Raw genomic sequence first — 8,976 nt, 5'->3', positions numbered from 1 at the left:
ACTATTTTGCTAATGTGTGAATTTTTTTGAGATTTCTTTTTATTTGTGTACTTAATGTCGAAATTCAGCTTTGCTTTGCCTGTCTGCTTGGCCTGCTTGAGCTGGTCCTAGCTTTTTGATAGGTTCCCTACATGTACGTACACCATTTAATGTTTAAAGTTTGTATCTTTTTTCTATTATTTTATTTTTTCATGTCTAAATTACTTAACCTGTTTGCAGTGGCCTGCTTGAGCCGGTCTCAGCTATGATAGGTTATATTTTGTAAGGTTTGAATTATATATTAAACATGATTTAATTATTATAGATGTATCAAGTATAACAATTATTGTTATCTTAATTTTGTTTGGATTTGAAATTTTTATTCCATGATTTCTGAAAGGCACCTGTCTCCATTACTATGTACTGCTAACAGGATATGCGTGTAGAAACATAGGGACACAGTTTCAGTGTGACATTCTTGGACTGAATATTGGATTCTGTGTCTCTCTTTACATTGTTAATTACGGATCAAAATTTGACACACGCAACAGTGCAAAAGACTTGCCATACACAGCAGACGTTGCTTATGTGTTTCCATGGATTCCATTTTATCTGTGAATACTTATCGCTTTGCAAGAAATCATAGACTCGAATCTGTGTACTACAATGTAACTGACATTCAATATAATTATATAGACTGACTTGCTTGAGCTTTCTACATTCATATAAGTAAATTGTGTTGTTTGTGTATGTATGCATATATGTATATGTATTTTATGCTCATTTTCATGCGGTGCATATATGTTTATATATATGCTGAATTTTTCTTAGGGAGTATTTGCAGTCCACGGTACCACTTCGCATATATGTTTATATATATGTATGCTTTATAATTTTTATAAACTGAAATTTGTTTTTCTACCTACTTCTATCCCTCCTTTTGGTGGGGCAGCGAACTTGTTTTCATCTAGCTCGCTGTGTGGCGTAATTCTATGGAATCCCCTCCACAGGATGTAAACTGTTGTAATATATTGTGCAAAAGTTGTATTTCCACATGATAAATTTTGAAGAATATAATAATATGGTTCTTTATAATAAATTGTCATCTTTATAAGATGGCCATTCAATTCATATTGTCTTTGAGTCTTATGTGGAGCAAGCATAAATGCAAGCTATATGCATAGCTTATTTTATGCTGCGACACAACATTTTTATAATTTTATTTATTTTTCCTGTACCCGTTTATGGGGCCTCCATATCCTGTTGGGGGCCCCTTCAGTAGCCAGTCTAGCTGCTCTCTGATTGGCTGGTTACTTTTAGCCAGTCTATGCGAGAAAAATTTTTTCAGCAGCGCCATTTTGTCCCGCAGCTTTGTGCATCATTTAATTTAAACTTGGCGATTTCATAGACAATTTTAAGAAGATTCTGTATTGTATTGGTGAATTCTTTCCATGGAAAACCTGGATGATCGCCCATAGGGTGAAGTTTGGAGCGGACATTGGAGCTTCAGCTTAGACAACGATTCACCAAGTTGAAACTAAGTATACAATTCTTATTGTTTAACTATGAACTGTACAGCTTTGATATGGCGTTATCATTAGATGCACAGACAACAAAGAATTTCAATTTTGGATTTATGGTCGCAGCTATAATGAATATATACATATGGCGGCACGGTCCATCAATAGACCATAATGGCACGCCATCAAACAAATTCAATCAAAATTGCAACACAAATTAATTGATAGATTCTGGGAATCAGTGATCCACCAATTAAGATGGTCGCCGGTCCATCAATAGACCATAATGGCAAGCCATCAATCAAATAAATTGATTGATTCTGGGAAACCATCCTCAATCAATTAAACAATAAATTCAATCAATCAATAAATCAGATGTCAATAGTGATCAGTGATACAGGGAAACAGATATCAACTGAATCACGTCAATATAAACAGCATATATAATCAATATGATGTCAATCAATCAATATAAATCATTAATATGTACCGCGAAATCTGCAACACCAGAAACTGCACGGAAAATTCTGTCACTAACACAAAGTCCAATGAGTTGTGGAGTAGTCTTTTGATAAAAACAGTAGAACCATGGGCGATGTCCAGGAGCCGTGACGATCCTGTCTTCTACTACCATGGCTGAAACACAAAAAAGAAAACAACAGCAGAAACAAAAACCAACAATGGGAGGGATTTTAGGGAGGGTGAAGAAATTGAGTGTTCAAACCAATTATTTTTTCACCTAAACTTAGCCTCTATCAAAGCTGTCATTGTACCAAGTTGTCTTCATTTAAAAAGGGGGAATAACTCGTCAGCAATTCTGACATAACTTTTTTAGGAATCAAGCTACCAAATCAACAGGTGCCCTCCGATAACCGCACTATATGGTTTATTACCATAAGTGCTATTATCATTAGATGCACAGACAACAAAGAATTTCAATTTTGGATTTATGGTCACAGCTTTAATGAATATATATATATGGCGGCACGGTCCATCAATAGACCATAATGGCACGCCATCAAACAAATTCAATCAAAATTGCAACACAAATTAATTGATAGATTCTGGGAAACAGTAATCCACCAATTAAGATGGCCGCCGGTCCATCAATAGACCATAATGGCAAGCCATCAATCAAATAAATTGATTGATTCTGGGAAACCATCCTCAATCAATTAAACAATAAATTCAATCAATCAATAAATCAGATGTCAATAGTGATCAGTGATACTGGGAAACAGATATCAACTGATTCACGTCAATATAAACAGCATATATAATCAATATGATGTCAATCAATCAATATAAATCATTAATATGGACCGCGAAATCTGCCAAAGGAACGTGCACCAAAGGTAGCACGTTCACAGCCAAACTGTGGTTGCACTATTTCTGAAGGAATGTGCTTTGCAGTACCTACTGTTGAATGCTTTTGTAAGGACACTAGAAAATTGATATATTGTCAAGTCTCTACCACCAAAATGACATAGTAATGGAGCCTGAACCCTATGTCGAACTGCCATATATCTGCGAAGATTACCGACTGGACAATAAATGGCATCATCAATTTGTAGCTCAGTTTCAGTTTTTGAAGAAGATAGGTGTATTATGGCAGCATTTTCTTGAAGTGACACTTCCAAAAATGTTATAACCCTGAAAGGCATGTGTTTACTATTCACTGTGATTTCACCTACCGGGGAAATAAAATGCTAATGAATATACTGAGAGCTACAAATACTCATTACTGGGAATTGGGAAATACCTTAATAATGCTAGCCAAAAAGTCTACTGTTATAGGTAATCTAGTGTCACTATCTTCATCACTTTCTTTCTTAATTCCCTCCGACAGTTTTTTAACAATAAATTGTTGAGTAAGATCATCATGACCACCTAGCTTGCAATTAAAACTCAAACCAATAAAAGCTTAAACTGTAGAGTGCGAATAACCTTTAACAGACATATATATGCAATATATCGCATTACTTGATGTATCTTTGGTGTTTTGTTATTCTGTATAGTAAACTATAGCTACTAAGCTAATATTGTCTACACAAAAAAAAAAAAAAAAAAAAAAAAAAAAAAAATTCTTAAACCTGAACTCATAAGACCAAACTTGGACTGCCAAAAATTATTGGCACCAATTCTAAGAAAGTTATGTCTCTCATGATGGATTTTCCCTGCCAATCACTTGGACACCTGAAAACTATCCAATTACTTCCCCAACAGGAACTACAAACTAATTCACAATTCCCTGCACTACCTGTACACAGACCTAAATCCACATTAATGCGCCAAGAACTCTCCTCAAAGTAACAGAGAGATACCACTTTCTCCGAAGGTACCCTGACTACCATTTTAATAGTGTCAATTTCAAGACCCCCCCAAAAACACAAAAACTGTAGTTAGTCCTTCTGATTTATCCTCAGCTATAAGTATACACATTTCATTGCATGTTTCTCGAAAGAAGACATGAGCCTAGCACATGTATCACATTTTTCTTTTCCAGCAAATATAAAATCGTCCAAATCTTGATCTAGACTTTGCTCACTGCCATCTCCTTAACTACTCATTCAGTTAAATGAAATTGAGCACCCCATGGGTAAACACTTATCAAAGAAAAACTTATCTTGAAACTTAAATCCTAGTATCGGAAAATCTGCCGAATGGATTGGGAGGACGGAATGCAGATTTAATATCAATTTTCCTTAACAAAGTCCCGTTTCCCAACTGCTATAATTTTAACAACTTTATCAAATGACGAGAATTTAACAGAAACTGTATCAGGATCAATATTACTATTTAAACTTTTACCTGAAGTACATGAAAGGTGAGTAATTAACCTCCATTTTGCATCTTTTTGGGAACTAAACCTAGGGGACTCTATATCCACTGTGCCATTGATTTTTCTTCAAAGAGAGCCTACTTCTCTACCTAATTCTACTTCCTGCAATATTTTCTGATATGTCTGTGTGTGTTAGATATATGGAGGCCATTTTCAATTTTCTGGATTCTCTCGGGATCCTTGAGCCTAGATATTGAATTCTAAAACCAGTTTAAATATCCCCCGAGAAGCTGTGTCCCTACTGCTACCTGTGGGTACTTAGCCATCCAGTAGCTAAGAGCTGTGATTTTTATTTGTGTCTTTCCACACCTGTTTGTGATTCTTGCTTGTTTCCCACCTGTCTTTGCTGTTTTGTATTGTTGTTTGTTTTTCGGAAAGAATATGAGTTGTCGGTATTCATTTTAACACAATTCATACTAGCATGCCCCCCACTACACGTAATACATATGTGATAGTAGCTACAGTTTGGGCGTGTACAATTTCCTTTATAATTGTAGTCGAAACATTTTAGGGTGTTAGAATTTTGATTTTTTGACTGAGGTAGGGGGACCCGCTGTGGCTGCATATATAACAGGTATAATTCATTGTCAATAATGTCCCATACCCCTTGGGAATTAAGAGCTTTTCATAACCTATATTGCTCGTCATATTTAATCCAGTCCATGCCACCACATCTCTGAGCCCCAAGGCAAACAACCTGCATGTATTTTAACAACCCATGCAACTGTTCTGGGTGCATTGCTGTATAAATGCTGATATATTATATATAATGAATGCATCTGTCCATTTACTGATGTCAAAAATCTTAGGATATTGATTTTTTGGTTTAATAAGAAGCCCCCATCAACTAGAGATATCCTATGAGCCCGATGTGAATCTCTCATTGAGTTAGACAACAATTGTGAAAGTACAACATACTTTCCATTTGTAATCTTATGCTTCACTGAAACAGATACATACAAGCCTAACATATCATTAACACTTGCAATAGGGGTTGGCATTACACCAAAGTACGTACCCAGGTCTTGTAATACACGAGGTGTTGCTGCTACCGGTAGCTCAGGTGGCATATAATGGTAAGTTCCACTCCCAATTGCAAGAGGTCCTGAAATCGTCCCATGACTAGGCCCAACTGTCGACGTCACCGACTCAACTTCTGCAGGCACTGTTGCTGGTCCTGTCCTCTTCCGTCTCTATAGGAGTCTCGCCACGGATGCATTCATGCATGAATAAAAAACAAAATGTGTAATTAGAACACCTTTATAATATTTTGATAATCATAACAAATAATGTATATGGTATACCATTACTGAAATACTGCTTTGTTTATAATTGTGAAATCAAAAACATCTCACATTTCAAAACAAAAATTTACAAGTACTGTTCAATTTAACCATAACAATTTTGTACATGTACAGAAACGCAAACGGTTCACATTGGTACGCCGATCGACTTGACCGAAATACATAGGTCATGACCGCTAGGTAAACTCGACCCAACAGGGAATCTCGCCCCGAATGGGTAAAGTTAATCAATACGATCGCAATCGTCTCCAAGGACGTGTTTAACTGTTACAATTAATTGTTTAATATTTAAATGATCGATCACATTCATGCTAGCCTACATTTACAAATGTATGTGCGATCTCGGCAACAAAGTAAGTATGACTTTACTTTTAATACTTTGCCAAACTATCGATCACGCCGGCAATGACGGAAATAAATCCATTCCCATCTAACAGAATGTATTTGAGAAATCAATCCAAAATCAGATTAAAACATACATTAGATATCAAACAAAAGAAATGCATCGAAATTTTTGAAGAAATTGAGTGTTCAAACCAATTATTTTTTCACATAAACTTAACCTCTATCAAAGCTGTCATTGTACCAAGTTGTCTTCATTTAAAAAGGGGGAATAACTCGTCAGCAATTCTGACATAACTTTTTTAGGTATCACGTTACCAAATCAACAGGTGCCCTCCGATAACAGCACTATATGGTTTATTGCCATAAGTGCTATTATCCCCGCCCCGCTGTTATATTATTGGACACAGTTTTATTAGGCGTCTGCATAAAGACACTCACAGGGACCCGACACTTTCTCCTTCATTCGATTTAGAACAGTGCGTTGTAAAGATGTTTGGGTACCCAGGAGGTACCATTCTAAAATTACGGGCATGTCGGGATTTGACTTCACGATTAGACAATTGGCAATGACTTATGTTCCGAACGTCGTTCATCATCTGATGTGGCTAGCGATATATTGGATTTTGCATGTTGGCTCCGTCGTCGATTTATGTATGTGTTGGTTTACATGTAGTGGTAATTGTAAACAATAAAGGAAAATGTAGATTGTTTATTTAGTTGTAGAACTGGATCTTTAAGGAAAATAGAGGTTACACAAAAAGTGGTTGTTGGATATAGTATGAAATTTGTAACCACACGAGTGAGCTATTTTAGGTAAAATGTTATAACAGACCATAGTCAAGAGTATACCTCCTCTAGTAAAACATCTCTATACAAGGTCCTAACTGAGGGTCACAAAATATGATTATCCTTCATATCCACACATATGAAAATAATATTTTTTTTAAAAAATCATACCTCGACGTTTTGTTGCAATGTTACAGCTATGATATGGAATGCAACATTTTCAAATAGGTTTGGAGAAAACTTTTCGACTGCAAGTCAATTCTTTATACATGAAATTTACGCTCTGACGACGATTTTCAACGCAAATCCCGTTGTTTGAATCCTCAATAGTACATCAGCCGTGACATCACGAGGCTGTATTGCATGGGTAGCCTCAGGCGACATGAGTGTATTGCATGAGACCAGCCAGTATAACATCCGTAGGAATGAAAGAAATCAGTGTGGTTATTGAAACGTCACGACAAATCTTGTGTTAAAGTTTTCCTTATCAACCTGAAGAAAATATCTCACAACTAATGAATAATATCTACCTAGACTTGTCGTTCCTGCAATTCCTTTGGATAGAGATCGATGTAATGGGCTGACAGGCAAATCAAAAGGAGATTATTTGTCTTTGATAACCAAACCTCAAGCCCACATGCCTCTTGTTACTTTTACCTCTATTCTAGACCAAGATTTGACCACAGTCATTTATTCTCCGATATAAGAAACAGAAAACGGAAGCGTTATTTCAAGGTACTTTAGATTCTTCCCATATTGTATCGGTGCATCTCAAACTCGCCTGGAACTTTGCCGAGAATCATTTTGTATTTCTGACAACTTGTTAATGACTTCCTAACATAACTGATTTGACAAGATGGCCCGAAATCTACAATCTATTGTATTACAAGAATATTCAATGTAATTTAGCACCTTATTCGGCAGTTTTTAATAATACAATGAGGAGATGTATATATCTACTTTATGCACTTTTAAATTAGCTGAATAAATGAATTATGGTCTTTAATGGTTACCCATCACTGTATCGACAAAATTACTGTTTTCGCGGAAATATTTTAACGTCATGATCAGAAAACGGACAAGTTTTATTGTAAATGAGGCAAACAGCGAAATATGCATTAACATTTTACCAAGTTTTTATTAGGGAGAACTGACATCCTTACAGCGTATAACTGCTATGTTTCAAAATGGTGGAATATTTCTGAATTTTTAAAATTATAATTAAAACGTCGACGTTTGAGAGTAAACTACTTTTTCGTATGTTGATATGATGAACAAGGATATGCTCACCTCAGGATAAAATATGTAGTCAAAGCCTCGCCATGCCTCGGGTTTTACTACATTTTGTGACCCCAGGTAGAATATATTCTGGACATTCAGAACCACACGTGAAAAAGTCTTATAATAATGCCTTTCCGAGTGAGGACAACAGTGTCATTTGTAATTTTATCATTTACATTTGTCAACGTAAATGCGCCGATCATCTTACTGTAACATGTAATGGTACATGGATGTCTTAAGAATCACTGGTATCGTACAATGACATTCAAAGTCACGAAATTATTAAATGTCACGCTCCCTTAATGCATCAAGATACCATTATGCCTATACATGTTTATGCCTAATGCATCAATGTTGAAAGATATAGTGCAGTAACTGTCAATATCAAGATTTACCTCCAGTTCAGTCTTAATGTATCATATGTATCTATCTAGTATATTGTATATGCATATATGAAAAATAAATGATAATAAATATCGCACAGAAAAAAACCTGATACAAAAAAGTTTTGTGCTTTTAAAAATGCGTATATCAGTTCTACAACCCCTAAATATTTAAATAATTATAATAGTAATGTCATATTTTGTCTGTATATTCCATATACCATAAACAAACTTACTTTCGCATACGATTTGTTTTCATGAATGTCGCAATTAAAGTGAATTCAAGAATGTTTATATCTTCACGAATTAATGGCTTCCTAATTCTTATTCAAATGTCGTACCTTGTAAATTTCAAATGAAACGAGAGTAAATCTTCCAAAACTTGCTTTGAAATGGGCAACATAAATGTACGTAGCTGGTTAATAGCAAAGTAAATAATGTAATATTGTCTTACAGTAAAATACAACACACAATCTTGTAAATGTTAAAATCGACTGGTGATCAAAGTCTAAAATGATTACGTTTTGTACTTTGGG

The 8,976-nt window shown here is 35.3% G+C and overlaps 1 pseudogene; it reads right to left on the bottom strand.

The window, feature by feature from the left end:
* Positions 1–4,394: 4,394 nt before the first annotated feature.
* LOC138326713 (uncharacterized) lies at positions 4,395–5,601 on the bottom strand (annotated as a pseudogene).
* Positions 5,602–8,976: the final 3,375 nt, after the last annotated feature.

The sequence above is a fragment of the Argopecten irradians genome, chromosome 7, assembly GCF_041381155.1.
Source record: "Argopecten irradians isolate NY chromosome 7, Ai_NY, whole genome shotgun sequence".
Lineage (NCBI taxonomy): Eukaryota > Metazoa > Mollusca > Bivalvia > Pectinida > Pectinidae > Argopecten > Argopecten irradians.
The sequence above is the reverse complement of the archived record's forward strand: the minus strand, read 5'-3'. Positions and strand labels throughout refer to the sequence as shown.